This window comes from Ailuropoda melanoleuca, unplaced genomic scaffold (assembly GCF_002007445.2).
Source record: "Ailuropoda melanoleuca isolate Jingjing unplaced genomic scaffold, ASM200744v2 unplaced-scaffold8310, whole genome shotgun sequence".
Classification (NCBI taxonomy): Eukaryota; Metazoa; Chordata; class Mammalia; order Carnivora; family Ursidae; genus Ailuropoda; species Ailuropoda melanoleuca.
The window spans coordinates 199,053-212,656 of NW_023253671.1; positions in this window are offsets into that span (position 1 = coordinate 199,053).

Below are 13,604 nucleotides of genomic sequence, written 5' to 3' on the forward strand. Positions count from 1 at the left end.
CTTCCTGATTTAGTCATGGTAGTTTGTATGTTTCTAGGATTGATCCATTTCTTCTAGGTTGTCCAATAAGTTGGAGTGAAATTGTTCATAGAGGTCTCTTATGATTCTTTGTATTTCTACGGTATTCCTTGTATCTTTTGCTGTTGATTTTATTTATTTACATCTTCTTCATTTCCCCTTTTTTTTTGGTCTAACTAAAGCTTTGTCAATTTTGCTTAGCTTTTCAAATTATTGACTCTTATATTTCTTTTTTTTAATGATTTTTTTATTATATTATGTTAGTCACCATACAGTACATCCCCGGCTTCCGATGTAAAGTTCGATGATTCATTAGTTGCGTATAACACCCAGTGCACCATGCAATACGTGCCCTCCTTACTACCCATCTTTCTATTGGTTTTCTTGTCTATATATTCTTTTTAATTCAATTTTATGGTTTATATATTCTTAAGTGATTAATGGAATTCACCTCTGAAGCTCTCTGGTCCTGGGCTTTTCTTTCCTGGGAGACTTTTGATTACTCATTATTGGTTTGTTCATATTTCCTATTTCTTTCTAATTTTGTGCTGGTGGCTTATACCTTTCTAGGGATATATCCATGTCTTCTAGGTTGTCCAATTTGTTGGAAGGAAATTGTTCATAGCATTCTCCTATGATTCTTTGCATTTCTATGATATTGGTTGTAAGGTAACATAGTTCCTGATGATTTTATTTTTTTTATTTAAAAAAGTTTTAAAACGATTATTTACTTATTTATTTATTTATTTGAGAGAGAGAGAGAGTGAGAGAGAGGCATCTAAAGAGGGGGTGGTGAGAAGTAGAGGGAGAGAGACAAACTGACTCTTCGCTGAGCATGGACCCTGAGGTGGGGTCCTGAGATCCTGACCTGAGCTAAAACCTAGGGTCAGATACTTAACCGACAGAGCCACCCAGGTGTCCTATTACTGAGTTTTTTCCCCTAACATCTTCTTTCATGATGATAGAAGTGTTTCCTTTTTTGTTATTATTTAAATTCAATTGGCCAACATATAGCACATCATTAGTTTCTGATGTAGAGTTCAATAATTCATCAGTTTCCTATAACACCCAGTGCTCATCCCATCATGTGCCCTCCTGCTACTGATTTCTAAGTCTTTGCATTTCTCCCCTACCATTGCCTTTGGTATAACTAAAGGTTTGTCAGTTTTGTTTAGCTTTTCAAGAAATTGGCTCCTAGCATTGTTAATCTTTCCTACTCATTTTCTGGTCTATATTTCATTTATGTATGCTCTGATATTTGTTATTTCTTTTCCTCTGCTGCTTGGGACTTAGTTTGTTCTTTTTCTAGGTCTTTGAATCATAAAGTGAGGTTATTTACTTAAGGTTTTTAATTTTTCTTGATGTAGGCATTTACTGCTATAAACTTCCCTCTTAGAGCTGCTTTTGCAACATCCCATAAGTGTTGATAGCCCATGTTTTCACTGTCATTTGATTCAAGATTTTTTAATTTCCTTTTTGGTTTTTTTCTTTCACCCACCAGCCATACATGAGTGCATGGTTTAACTCCCACATATTTGTAATATCTCAGATAACTGTAGCCTTACATTCATGCAGCATTATTTACAATAGCCACAACACGGAAACAGCCCAGGATCCATTGTAAGGTGAATTAATAATATTGGCATATTCATACAGTAGAATTCAACAAATAAAAAAATGAAGACATCCTTCCATTTGCTAAAACATGGATCAGGGGCGCTTGGGTGGCACAGTCCTTAAACGGCTGCCTTCAGCTCAGGGCGTGATCCCAGCATTCTGGGATCGAGCCCCACATCAGGCTTCTCTGCTAGGAGCCTGATTCTTCCTCTCCTACTCCCCCTGTTTGTGTTCTCTCTCTCGCTGGCTGTCTCTCTCTGTCAAATAAATAAATAAAATCTTTTTAAATAAATAAATAAATAAATAAATCATAGATCAATCCCAAGGGCATTATGCTAAATGAAATAAATCAGAGAAAGACAACTAGTGTATGAAATCACTTATACGTGAAATACAAAAATCTGAATTCATAGAAAGAGAGAGTAGTTTGCTGTTTGTGTGTGGCTGGGGTTTGGGGAAATACAAAAATCTGAATTCATAGAAAGAGAGAGTAGTTTGCTGGTTCTGTGTGTCAGATGCTGGTATAAGCCCACAAACATTCAGTTATAAAACGAATGAGTCCTGAACATAATGTACAACATTTTCATTATGGTTGACTATATTGTGTTGTAGACTTGCATGCTGCCAACAGAGTACATAGTAAATGTTCTTACAACAAAAAGAAATGGTAATATGCGAAGTGATGGATATATTCACTATCCTATTGTGGTGATCATTTCACAATGTATATGTAAATGAAATCACCAATCGCAAGTTTATATGTCAATTATATCTCAATAAAACTGCATAAATGAGGAAAAATATTCCTATGTCTCTGTATTCTATTTGAATTTCAAATGTCACCTCATTCCAGTGGAACTCTTCCCATAAAAAAATAAATAAAACACAGTACCAGGATGAAAACCATCAGGAATATGTCACTGGGAAGGTCAATCAATAGGAAAACAGTATCCACATAAGGATGCCATAAAGATAGCTTCAGTGATACAACAGTTCTTAGTTCCATCAATCAGTGAGTTAGATACAAGTTTCCTGGTCTCTCTGAGTTATCTGGAAAGAATATTGTTTCTTTCTTTATTCTTTTCTTAGACTAGGATGGTGATCTACAGGCAAGTGGTGGAGAGAATATATTTACATTTGGAGGAAAGCCTTACACTGTGGAGTAGAATTTCCATAGCTGCCCCCATAGACACATAACTCAATCTCTCTGTTAGTTCTGAGATCATTCCACTTTTGAAGGTGGAAATGGAAAGGAATCTTTCCAAGTTGAAATTTGTACTAGTGTAGACTGTTTGCAGAGATCGTCCCACATCCCCATCTTTCTCTGTATTCATGTCTTTGAAAATGTGTGCAGTACCTTCTGGGCTGGATTAGGATATTTTATGTGCTGTGGCCAGCAGGATATGATGGGAGTGGCAGTGAACTTGAGAGCCTTGGTACATTTCTGCTACTCTGTCTTTGAACTCTGCCTCCAGAAATGAATTAAACCAGGGGGGCTGCCAGAGGAAGCGAGGACATGTGGAGCAGAGCCCAGTTGTCCAAGCCAAAAGTTGTCCACCCTGGATCAGCCACAGCTAGCTAGCCAACCCCCAATTATATTAGAACACCCCGGCAAGATCAGCAGAGCTCCCAGCTGACACACAACTGACTCAAGACTCTTGAGGAGATCAACAGAGATTAGAACAACTCATCACCACACAAGTCCACCTGATACTGAAGACATTATACCAAGCCATTTGCTTTTAAGATGGCCTGTTATGCAGCAACATTCTTGATCATTCTGTTCTTAAATTTAATTCTGGATACCTGCTAAAAAGAGATTCTAGGGGAGCCAGTGTGCCTCAGTTGGTTGAATGTCCAACTCTTGGTTTCAACTCAGGTCATGATCTCAGGGTCATGGGATGAAGCTCTGCTTAAGGATCCATGCTCTGCTGGAAGTCTGTTCAAGACTCACTCTGCTCTCTCCAACCCCCCCCACTCATCTCCCTCTCTTAAATAAATCTCAAACCAAAAATGTGACTCTAATGAGCATCCTGTTCAGGTATTAAGTAGAATTTGGAAGGACATGCATTGTTGTGGAGAAAAATGGTGACCCAAAATCACAGAACTAGGCAGGAATTCAGGGTCTCAGTGTCCTGAAGAGACATCTTGATTTTAGCCCAATGAGACTCATTGTCGGCTTTGACCTCCAGGACTGGAAGAGTGTAAATTAGTTTCTCTTAAACCCTCCGCGTGGTAACTGATGAGAGCAGCAATAGAAAAGTGACAAAGACATTTCTCCAACAAAATTTTCTTTGATGTAACTGAATTTAAGCTTCTCAATTCAGTCACTTAGCTTCCTTGGTTAAGGGCATTCTGGGTTGAAGTTCTACCTTAAGAAGAAGGAAGATCTAAAGTCAGTTTGGAGATATTCGTCTCTTTAGCTGGTACAGAGAAATTCTCCTTGCATAGATGCCAATGTGGTTCTGTCTTTGAGGCCTCTGGGTATTAAGATAGGAAAAGTGATGCATTGTGAACATTAAGGCCACCTGTTCTACTCTAAATTTGTCTAAATTTCTAAATTCCTAGAATTTCATGTGACTGCAAATGTTCATTCTTTTCATTTCCTAACCCTCCAAGTTTCTCTCAAGCTTGCTTTCAAACAATAGATAGGTTACAATGAGTTATAATGATGGTTTGAGCCGTGCACATGTACATAGATGCATGTGAGTGTGTTTTCTTGAAATAAAACAGCACATGAATACACATACATTTACATACACACAACCCTTAGTCTTGAACATTCTTTGGACCCAACAAATTATTTCCGCACATTTCATCTTTCTCGCAATATCCCTGGAAGTTATCTTTATGATTCTGACATTGTGTTCAGAAAGAAATGAAGGCTGGAGAGATTACATCCTAACAATTGCATAATGAAGTAGTTAGAACTTACTGTGGGCCTTCTGGAGCTCTTTGGAAATGAACATGTAGTGTGTCGCTGTGAGTTTTCAATGACTCTTTCAATGCCTGAAGTTGTCTGCTCTGAGTATATCTAAGTATATCACATGTAACAGTGCTCCAATAAAATACTTAGAATTAAGTATGTTTTATTTACTCTAAATATGTTTAGTATATTGTATGTCATTGTATTTCAAGAACGTGTTTAAGAGAAGAAATTCTGTTAAAACTACTGAAGGAATTCAGTAGGATATAAAGTCAATACACAAAAATTGGTTGCATTTGTATACTCAAATCACAAACTCTCAGAAAGAGAAATTAAGAAAACAACCCCGGGGCGCCTGGGTGGCGCAGTCCTTAAGTGTCTGCCTTCGGCTCAGGCCGTGATCCCAGCGTTCTGGGATCGAGCCCACATCAGGGGCTCCTCCTCCGCTAGGAGCCTGCTTCTTCCTCTCCCACTCCCGCTGCTTGTGTTCCCTCTCTCACTGGCTGTCTCTCTCTGTCAAAATAAATAAATAAAAATCTTTTTTAAAAATCCCATTTATAACTGCATCAACAAGAATAAAATATCTATGAATAAATTCAAACAAGAAGGTTACCCGACAACCTAGCAATTGCACTACTGAGTATTTACCCCAAAGATACAGGTGTAGTGAAAAGAAGGGTCATACGCACCCCAATGTTCATAGCAGCATTGTCCACAATAGCCAAACTGTGGAAGGAGACGAGAGGACCTTCAACAAATGACTGGATAAAGAAGATGTGATCCATAGATACAGTGGAATATTACTCACCCATCAGAAAGGATGATTACCCAACATTTGCAGCAAGATGGACGGGACTGGAGGAGATTATGCTAAGTGAAATAAGTCAAGCAGAGAAAGACAATTATCATACGGTTTCACTCATTTACGGAACATAAGAAATAGGAAGATCAGTAGAAGAAGGAAGGTAAGAATGAAGGGGGGATAAACAGAAGAGGAATGAACCATGAGACACTATGGACTCTGAGATACAAACTGAGGGCTTCAGAGGAGAAGGGGGTGGGGAATGGGATAGACTGGTGATGGGTATTAAGGAGGGCACATTTTGCATGGTGCACTGGGTGTTATACGCAAATAATGAATCATGGAACATTGCATCAAAAACTAGGGATGTACTGTATGGTGACTAATATGACAAAATAAAAATTATAAAAAATTTTAAAAAATAAAAAAATCCCAGAACATGAAAGCAAGGTGTTTGCAAATACAATTTGCATATTGGAAGTAAATGGCTAACAAGCCAAAAATCTATTCAGCCTCTGGTAATAAAATCGTTACAAAGTGATGTTCCTTGCCCATCCTTTCACTTTTTTGTTTTGTCATTTCGTTTCCTTGCATATCCTTGCATTTTTTTTTCCCCCAGTGAATAGCAATGGGAGAGCAGATACTGTGAAATATATGCCTCAGAAACTGCTGTCATGGGGTAGTATTTACCTCCACAAACCAGGATCCTTCTAATAAATACAGGACAAGCTAAATGCACCCCCTTTGGAAAATTTTGAAAACGCTTTCGCTCCACTGCTCACACTTCTAATTCTAATACTCTGTTTTCCTTCTCCCTTAGCTGCAAACTCCTTGAATATGTTCTGATTTCACAGGAAGCACTTTATGCTCCCCATTCCTACCTCTGTCTCATCCAACTGTACTTCTTTTTCGGCCACGTATTGTCAGCAATGATCACTGTATTGCTGGGTCCAACAAACACTTGTTTTTAAAATATATTAAATAAATTATTTTTAACCTTAGTAGACAACCCAGAAAACAAACATGCAAACTCTTGGCTCTATATTAGGCTGGTTAGGATCTTAGGTGACCTCAGGTAAAGGTTCTCAGGTTCCTTCTCCCTGATCCTTTCCTGAAATACCTGCTGAGCTCTCAGACAACACTGGGTGGGTGGGGTCTATAAGATGAAAGCCTCCCGGTGGAGGTCCCAATTCCTCCCTGGGGGGTTGATGATGGAGATTGGAGCTCGAATCCCAGACAGGACTGCAGGAAACAGTAAAGCATGGGTCCCCCAACCAGACTTAGGAACCCAAATGCAACAACCATGTCCTGCCTCCACAAGGATGCACCATGATAAGGGACAGCAGTGGAGGACATATTTGCAACTCCCTGAGTCTAGTCATTAGGCACTGTTTCCATTGTTACTGTCAACTCTGAGCATATTATTTCCCCATGGGCCATTGGTCCGGACAGAAAGGAAGTTTTTTCCTGCTAATTCTCTGTTCCCAGGAGACCAGATTAGAAGTCAGTTGAATCCAGTTTTTCATACTTCATCTCCAGCCTTCCAGAGTAGTTTTCTTTTTTAAAATTAAGTTCAATTAGCCAACATATAGTGCATCATTAGTTTTTGATGTGGTGATCAAGAATTCATTAGTTGTGTATAACACCCAGTGCACATCACATTATGTGCCCTCTTTAATGCCCATCACCCACTTATCCCATCTCCCACCCCTCTCCCTTCTACAGCCCTCAATTTGTTTCCTGGAATCCAGAGTCTCTCATGGTTTCTCTCCCTCTCTGATATCTATCCATTCCATTTTCCCTCCCTTCCCCTATGGTCCTCACCCTATTTCTTATATTCCACATATGAGTGAAATCATTTGATAATTGTCTTTCTCCGATTGACTTATTTCACTTAGCCTAATCCCCTCCAGTTCCACCCAGTTAGATGCAAATGGTAGGTATTCATCCTTGTTGATGGCTGGGTAATATTCCATTGTACATATGAACCACATCTTCTTTATCTGTTCATCTGTTGAAGGACATTTAAGGTACTGCCACGGTTTGACTATTGAGTACATTGCTGCTATGAACATTGGGGTGCATGTGCTCCTTCTTTTCCCTACACCTGTATCTTTGGGTAAATATCCAGCAGTGCAATTATTGGGTCAGAGTGTAGCTCTGTTTTTAACATTTTGAGGAAACTCCGTACTGTTTTCCAGAGTGGCTGCACCAGCTTTCATTACCAACAACAGAGTAAAACGGTTCCCCTTTCTCCGCATCCGCACCAACATTTGCCGTTTCCTGTCTTGTTGATTTTGGCCATTTAAACTGGTGTGAGGTGGTATTTCATCGTGGTAATGATTTGCACTTCCCTGATGGCAAGCGATGTGCAGCATTTTTTCATGGGTCTGTTAACCACTTGTATCTCTTCTTTGGAGAAGTATCTGTTCATGTCTTCTGCTCATTTCTTGACTGGATTACTTATTTTTTGAGTGTTGAGTTTGAGAAGTTCTTTATAGGTCTTGGATAGCAGCCCCTTATCTGTTATGTCGTTTACAAATATCTTCTCCCATTCCTTGGGTTGCCTTTTAGTTTTGTTGACTGTTTCCTTTGCTATGCAGAAGCTTTCAATCTTGAAGTCCCAATAGTTCATTTTTGCTTTTGTTTCCCTGGCTTTTAGAGACGTGTCTTGCAAGTTGCTGTGGCCTAGTTTGAAGAGGTTAATGCCTGTTTTCTCCTCTAGCATTTTTATGAATTCGAACCTCACATTGAGGTCTTTCATCCATTTTGAGTTTATCTTTGTGTATGGTGTAAAAGAATGGTCCAGGTTCATTCTTCTGCATGTGACTGTCCAATTTTCCCAGCACGATTTATTGAAGAGACTGTCTTTTTTTCATTAGATACTCTTTCCTGATTTGTAAATTAGTTGACCATAGAGTTGAGGGTCCATTTCTGGGGACTCTCTTCTGTTCCATTGATCTATGTTTCTGTTTTTGTGCCAGTACCATGCTTTCTTGATGATCAGGGCTTGTAATACAGCTTGAAGTCAGGTATTGTGATGCCCCCAGCTTTAGATTTCTTTTTCAATATTCCCCTGGCAATTAGGGGTCTTCCAGACCTTTAACATCATTGCATCTTATCTCCATTTGAGTTCATGTTTTCTCCAAATCTAAGACTGAGGAACCTGCTTCACCAGGTCTCTTGGACTTCCAAAGTATGGTCTTTGGCAGAGAAGATCTCCCAATATAAATAGAAAATGGCTATTCCCCATTTAACAAGAGAGAGTGGTACCTTAATTTGCTATAAGTATATAGGAACTATGTCCTTGTATTCCTTTTTTTATTATTTTTTTATTTTTTACTTTTTTATTATATTATGCTAGTCACCATACAGTACATCCCTAGTTTTTGATGTAAAGTTCCATGATTCATTAGTTGCATATAACACCCAGTGCACTATGCAATATGTGCCCTGCTTACTACCCATCACCAGCCTATCCCATTCCCCCACTCCCCTCCCCTCTGAAGCCCTCAGTTCGTTTCCCAGAGTCCATAATCTCTCATGGTTCATTCCCCCCTTCTGTCATTCCCCCTTTCTTCTTCCCTTTTTTCTCCTACCGATCTTCCTACTTCTTATGAGGAATTATGTCCTTGTATTCCTGATGGTTTTGACTAATCAGTCAGGTGATTCATGCTGATAACAAAAATTCAGAGCTGCCATTTACTGCTCCATTTTTAAAAGTTTGTTAATTATGAGAATTTAGTTCATTTTATGCACCATACAATGAGTGAGAATCCTATATGGATCATTTTATTTCATTTTTACAGATATCCACTCTGTAATATTTGTACTACAATGAACCTTATTCGACACTTGTAGAAGTGGGGCTCAGAGGTGTGAAATGAGCTATCCCGAGTTCTGAGCTGAGGGAGGGATGATGTTTGACTGGCTCTTCACCAGATATTTTGTTTTCATGCTCTAGGTCATGGTTCTCAACGGGGGCTTTTTTGCCTCCAGACAGCACTTGACAAGATATGGAGAAAGCTCTGGTTGTCATAACTAGGGAACAGCTACTGGCACCTCCCTAGTGAGCTGAGCTCAGGGATGTTGCCTCATATTCCACAATGCACATGAAGGCCCCCACCACAAAGAATTATCTAGCACAGATGTCAACAGTGAGAGGTTGAGAACACTAATCTAGACCCAGAACTTCTCCAACATTACTGTGCATAAGAATCACTTGAGGATCCTGTTCAATATCAGATTCTGTTTTGTGGATCTTAGATCCTATAATTGCAACTATGTCCCAGAAGCTACTGATGTCATCAGTCCTGGTCTGTGGAACAGTCTTTGAGTACTAAGGCTGTGCTTCAGTGTTTAAGCCAGGGATACATGTTTCTACACCTTCTCAACCAAGAATCCTTGTGCTCACCTCAGTTCTGACCTTAGGTGTTCACATGATGGACTTAGTAGGTATTGGACATGCTCAAGTTTATGTGTGTTTCTTATTTCCCTCCTGAGCTGTGCTGCCTCAGGGGCGGGAAGATGCCAGATGGAGGACATGCATAGGACAAGGTATGTGGAAAGGGTGTGGAGCTTCCATGCTTTCTCCAGGTATGCCACCAACCTGGGAGCATTCTGAACCATCCTTATGGGTTTCATGGAAGCTTCATAAAAGACATGAATGATTAATCATTGGTCACTGGTGATTAGACTCCATCTCCAGCCTCTCTCCCATCCCACGAAGTCAGGCGGTGGGATCTAAAGTTCCTGTCCTTTAACCTTATGGTTGGTCCTCCTGGCAAGCAGCCCCACTCCTTAGGCGTTTCCAAAAGTCACTTCATTAAGTTGATGAAAGACAACTTTACAGCTCTTATTACTTAGGAAATTCTAAGCTTGAGAAGCTCTGTGCCAGAAATGGAGATAAAGACCAAATGGATGTTTTTTGTTATAACTCATATTATCATTGTTATAAATGTAGTACTGGAAGAAGCCTTGACTGTAATTTTGTCACAATGCTACCAGTTCTCAAACTCTGGCACAGTGATTTTCAACCAGACATGATTTTGCCCATGGGGACACTTGGGCCATGTCTAAAGGGATGCTGCCCAACGTTTATAATCCATGAGATAGCAGCCAACACAAATTGCTATCCGGCCCCAAATATCAACAGTGAGAAGGTGAGAAATACGACACTAGGCCATAATTTCTCTACCTTCATTGTGTATACAAATCACTAAAGTGATAGGGAACTAATGAATCTTTGAACACTACATTGGAAACTAAGTTAATTCAATTTAAATTAAAGACATTTTTAAAATTCTAATTCATTAGGTGTCCAGTGCTCCCAATGACTCGTATTTCTAATAAGCTCCCAGGTAGTGTGGATGCTGCATGTCCTGGTCTGTGGGGGCACAATTTCAGAGCAAAGCTGAGGTCTTGTGTTAGAGTCACGTGTAGGTAGTCGTTAGGTCTTCTCCACCAGGAATCTTCCTTGAACATGTTTTTGAAAGAATAGTTTTTCACTCACTCTTTCGGTGGTGACAAATTATGTGCTCAATTTTTTTTTAAGATTTTATTTATTTATGTGACAGAGAGACAGCCAGCGAGAGAGGGAACACAAACAGGGGGAGTGGGAGAGGAAAGCAGGCTCCCAGCAGAGGAGCCTGATGTGGGACTCGATCCCGAAACGCCAGGATCACACCCTGAGCCGAAGGCAGACGCTTAACGACTGCGCTACCCAGGCGCCCCTATGTGCTCAATTTTTTATATTGAAAAGCTCTTGAGTGATATCAAAAAATATCTATAAAAAAAAAGATTTTGTAGCAGGCCCGGGAGGGCCTCCAAAAGACATTATCCTGAATAACATCTGAAAATATTAGCTTACTTAGTAGGGTAATTAAGACAGCAGATGGAATAAAACTACTAGTCACTATCTTACAATAAGAAGATAAGCCTGACTGACTCATTTCACTTAGCATAATAGCCTCCAGTTCCATCCATGTCAGTGTAAATGGTAGGTATTTATCCTTTCTGATGGCTGAGTAATATTCCATTGTATATATGAACCACATCTTCTTTATCCATTCATCAGTTGAAGAACATCTCGGCTTCTTCCACTATTTCACTCATATGTGGAACATAAGGAGTAGTGCAGAGGACCATAGGGACAGGGACATAAACTGAAGGGGAAGAAATCAGAGAGGGAGACAAACCGTGAGAGACTCCAGACTCTGAAAACAAACTGAGGGTTACAGAGGAGAGGGGTGTGAGGGGATGGGGTAAATGGGTGATGGGCATTAAGGAGGGCACATGATGTGATGAGTACTGGGTGTTATATGCAACTAGTGAATCATTGAACGTTACATCAAAAACTGGTGATGTATTATATGTTGGTTAATTGAATTTAAATTAAAAAAAAAAGATAAGCCTGTATTATCCACATTGCACCAGTGCAATAACAATGGTCCTCTAAATGTGGAAGAGGGAGGAAGAAGAGTGGAGTCAGAGAGACACTTGAAACTACTGTTACACTGGTTTTGCAGGTGGTGGAAAGGCCATGAGCCAAGGAATGTAGGGGCCACTGGACACTGCAGCAGGAAAGGGGACGTTCTCCCCTGGAGCATCCAGAAGGGTCACAGCCCACATAATTATTTTAGCCCAGTGAGACCCCTTTCATGCTACTGATTTCTAAACCCGTCAGAGAATTATTTGTTTTGAGACACGAGTGTGGATATTTTTGACAACAGTGAAAGGAATCTAATGCAGATATTTATCCAATAAGATAGCGTTTGCAGGAACTGAGTTTGAGCCTCTCAAATCATTCAGTTAGCTTCCCTTGGGCCAAGGCATTTTGTGCTGAAATCCCACATTAAGTAGAGAAATTGGAGTCAATTTGGAGAGATTTGTCCCCATTAGAATGGTACAGAGAAATTCCCCACTGCATAAATGTAAACCTGGTTCTGATTTTGAGGCCTTTGAGGCATTAAGATAGGAAAAGTAATTCATTATTAAAATTAAGTCACCCTAATTTTTTAAAGATTTATTTATTTATTTGAGGGGGAGGAGAGGGGCAGAGACAGGGAGAGAGAAACTCAAGCAGACACCACACTGAGCACAAAGCTTGACAGAAGGCTGGATCCCACAAACCTGAGATCATGACCTGAGCCAAAACATAAGAGTCTGGCACTCAACGGACAGTGCCACCCAGGCACCCCACCCTAAATTACTCATTCTACTTTAAATCTTTTTTTTTTTTAAATTATGTTCAATTAANAATTATGTTCAATTAACTTGTGTCAAAATTTCTAGATTCTTCTTATTTCACATTGGTGTAAACATTCTTTTTCATTTCAATATTCTGCAAATTTCTCTCAAGTTTTCTTTCAGCACAATAGATGGGATTATAAACCAGTGTGTGCATGTTTGCACACATTTATGTGAGCATGTTTATTTGAAAGATGTGCACGAGTGCACACACTTACGTCCATACACACACTCCTCACTCTCAAATGTTTTCTTTGCACATGACGAAGTGTATCCAACACTTTATTTATTCCTCACAACATGCATTTCAAGTTCCACATTACCTTCAGAAATAAGGAAACAGATGTCCAGGTGAATTACATTTTTAACAATAACATAAAAATGCAGATTAAACTTCCAGTGCATCTTCTTGAGTTCTTACAAATGAACCCATACAATATATATGCCTAATTCAAGTATGGTGCCCTTAATTCAGAAATGTGTGCGTTTAATATACGTGTAGCTTATTGTATGTAATTAAACTCCAACAGGTGTATGACTTACATCAGATCAAAAGCACCTATGGCTGAGTCACACCTGACAGGGGTGGGAGAAATGTATTATAACCATGAAGAAGGCAAAGTGGTACATATGGATATAGAAATAGCAAAATTCAATAAGGCAATTTACATTTAGTAAATTAATTTTTGCATAAATTGTAAGATTAACCTACATATTTAAATGGGGTAAATATCACGTACTAGTTGAAGAAAGAAATGAACTACAGGTCCGCACAGCATAGCAGATGACCTTTAGAAATACAACGTAGAGATGGTTAATTAGAGCACAATACATCAGAACAACTCCCCACCAGATGATCTCATCCAATTATAAAGGCATTATATGAAGACATGTGTTTTCAGAATGGCTGTTTATGCAGTTTTAGTGAACAGATGCACTTATAAAAGCAACCAGAACTGAAAGATTATAAAAACCTGCTTCTTCCCGTTCTGG